Source organism: Mastomys coucha, unplaced genomic scaffold, assembly GCF_008632895.1.
Source record: "Mastomys coucha isolate ucsf_1 unplaced genomic scaffold, UCSF_Mcou_1 pScaffold17, whole genome shotgun sequence".
Classification (NCBI taxonomy): domain Eukaryota; kingdom Metazoa; phylum Chordata; class Mammalia; order Rodentia; family Muridae; genus Mastomys; species Mastomys coucha.
This window is the reverse complement of record NW_022196899.1, coordinates 23,066,472-23,069,817: the sequence shown is the minus strand read 5'-3', so window position 1 is coordinate 23,069,817 and position 3,346 is coordinate 23,066,472.

Here is a 3,346-nt window from a genome sequence, read left to right as displayed (position 1 = left end):
CCATTGGACTCTAATTGCTTCAAACTAGTTTGGCCATTTTATTTTTTACACACCTTTGTTACAAACCTTTTTTAAAACTCTTGCTTATGTACAAGCATTCCTTGGAGCCACATTTTATACCAGTAGTGAGCATTAAGTGATTTTTCCTTCAGTCACAAAGTGGCTTTGCTTTGTAGTTAGTAGGTGATGGAATATGTAGGTCTCCTCCTCTAGGCTGGTTCTCTTTTTGTGTTTGACTAAAGATGACCTTTAAGTATCAGAAAACCCACTGTTGTATTTTGACAGCTTGTGAAATACAGCTTGATTGCTTCTTTCGTCTTCCTGCGTGGATGGAATGGTAGGTGCAGTCTGGTCCTCAAAGCGCTGTATATTGATTACAGTGCCTGAGTTCTTCCTTCCCATTTGCAGAGCTTTGCTGCCCCGCCTCTCCAGGAAGGGAGAGGATAACTGCAGCTTGTGAACTTGTTAGTCGTAGTTTCATACCTATTTGTGGTATGAAAATGGAACAAGAAAGTGTTACAACAGCAAAACTGCTTGCTTAACCTTTACCAATCTAGTACCCAAGCACTCAGTATTGGTCTGCAAGTTCTTTATAGCACATGTCCTATGTGTAGTCTAAACAGTGAAGAATGCTAGTACAAAGTCCACGTACTGATAAGAGTGGATTTCTACGGGACGCTAGTAAAATTTTCATAAACATTTGCTGATCTTTGGGGAGAGTATTCTTATTTTAGTTAGGTATGAACTGGAAATTTCAGCTTAATTTCTATTGTATGGTTCAAGGTAGAACACTTTAAACAAGTTTAAAAATCAAAATGCTTCCCTGTCGTAGTCTTCAGAAGTCTTTGTTGGCTAACTAACTAAATATCCCTGTGTCCAAGCATGGAGAATTGTTTACAATAGCCGATAGAGTAGTGACTCTTAAAAAAATGACTTCCTATGCTGCTGTAAGTAGAAGCACAAAGCTTTTGGGTAATGTAGGATTTATTATGGGGTGTATATACGTTGGCTTATTCAGGATTGAACTAAGGGACTGAGTCCAGATGAAAGAATAGTGCATATGTGAACATTATCAAAATTAACGTGTTAAATAGGGTGCTTTTTCTTTTCCCTCCTACAGCATTCTTTAGTTTTTAAATTATAAGACCTTCTAGAGAATGTTAATTGATAATTTCAATGAATCCTACCCAGAAAATAATAAATTTTAATATATTACATTGAAATATGCAGTAGTGGTGGATTTTGGTGTTTTTCTCTCTTTAGTTTTTTAGTCACGAATACCAGTTAGATTCTACCTAGGAAAACATGATATTTGTAAATTTTCTTTTTCAAAACTTTTAGAAATTGAAAAACAGTATGGACACTTGGTTTTCACTGTGGTTATATTCTGTGAAGTCCCTGAAACGCTGGAGTAGCAAGTCCTGAACCACTAGTCTCTGTTACCAACACTTAATCAACCAATATGTAAACTTATTTTAGCTGTCTCTACTTAAAAGACATGTTAATATATGTTATTGATTCCTTAACGTTGACTCGTGACCAATAGAATATTAACGTCTGCCTGAATGAAGGTTTCTAGTACATATTTTCTCCATGAGTCAAATCACTGTGTTTGTGCCCTTGAGAAACAGGAGATGGCATTTTAACTCCACCTTTAGTGACCATTTTAAATAAAATCACAAACAAAAAAAGCACAAATGTGAAAAACAGACATTAAATAGCAAAAGAGCAAGATCTATCAGACAGTCCTGTCCAAGCACTGCCAAGCTGTGTACAGTGGGCAATCAGGTTTTGCTGCCTAAGACTTGGCCATAAAAGTACTGCAGGAGTTTAGACAGTGTCTCAAATATGTACTCCCAGAACCTAGAATCCAAAAATAATGAAGACTGACTACACTTGTAGTCATGACATTTAATCTGTGTTACTCTTGAGTCTCACGATATAGCCCTGACTAGCCTAGAATCCTACATAAGCCAGACTGGCCTCAAACTCACAGAGATCCTCCTGTCTCTGCCCCCTGGAATAGAATTTATTGGCAAATCATGTTGCAATATTGAGTAATGTTGTAAATATTTACCTGGAAATAAATAGTTCCTACTTACATTGTTGCTCAAATGCCTGTTCTCCATTACAGCAGTATTTCAGGTCTAGCCATTGATGCACTTTGTGTAGGTCAGAATCTGCTGAGGCCCCCTGTGAAGGAAAGTCCAGTGTGCCACCCCGGCAATCAACAACCAGTGTGCTGAGTGCTGTGCAAGGGTTTGCTAGGTGTCCCTTAGTCCCAGCTCTCCTTTGGCTGCTGCCCACTGAGGTGGGCCTGGATGGAGATAAGTAGTGGGTTCCTATCCCTTCTAGCTCCTGAGTGGTGTGGCCCAGAAATCAAATGATACTGTTTCCCATCATCTCCACAATGAGTCTGTCCCAGCTGTCAAAGGTCACCACTTTCCCAGTTTCCTTCCCTACCCTTGTGCTGGCACCCTTTGTGTCAAAGGTAATGCCCTGGTGCTGCCTGTGTGCAGTTCCTAAAGCCGCAGTTCTTCCTCTTTGCCCATTCCCACACTTGACAAAACCACTAATGTCTTCAAAGTATTGCTGGAAAGGCGTCTTCTGCTGAACTAGAGCCAGGCGACTTACCTGCCTGTTAGGTCCTCACCGCTGAGTATTAGAAAGGAGCCCAGAAACTTTGAAAGCATGTCCTATGCATTCTAGCAGCCATCTCTGCAAATAACTTGCAAAGTTTCATTTGCATACTCTGCCTTCAGCTGTGCAACTCTCTCTATATAAAACAGTCTATGTACAGTTGAACCTAGTTCGGAGTGCCTTAGAAACTTAATTATGTAGCTTTTCTACCCTGCTATTTTCAATATGGAGAGTATTATCTGTAAGTTTGCCATTTTAGAATTGGAGGAAGAAAATACTTTCAAAGGTTTACTTTTGTGTGTGTGTGTATGCCAGGTGTGGGCGAGGACCAAAGAGGGTGTCAGATCTCTGGGAGTTCCAAGCTGAACTACCCAACATGGGTGCTGAACTCAGGTGTACCACTGAGTTCCCAGCACCTGTGATCTCTGGATCATGATGTTAAAGGGAGAGGACAGGATCTTTCTCTCAAACCAATTCATACTTTGGCATCATTTTTATTTTAAGGGAATACGTAGACCACATTTTTTGGTCTATCTATTTCAAAATAAGGTTGGTTTGTTGTTTTAAAGAGTGTTGCGTGTAGCCACATGTGACAAAGTATGGGCTTTAAATATGATAATGATCTAAGTAATTAGATTTGTCAGCGTTCAAATCCGAAAGCCAATGGTACTTTATTTAATGTAATTTAATCCTTAATATTCACACA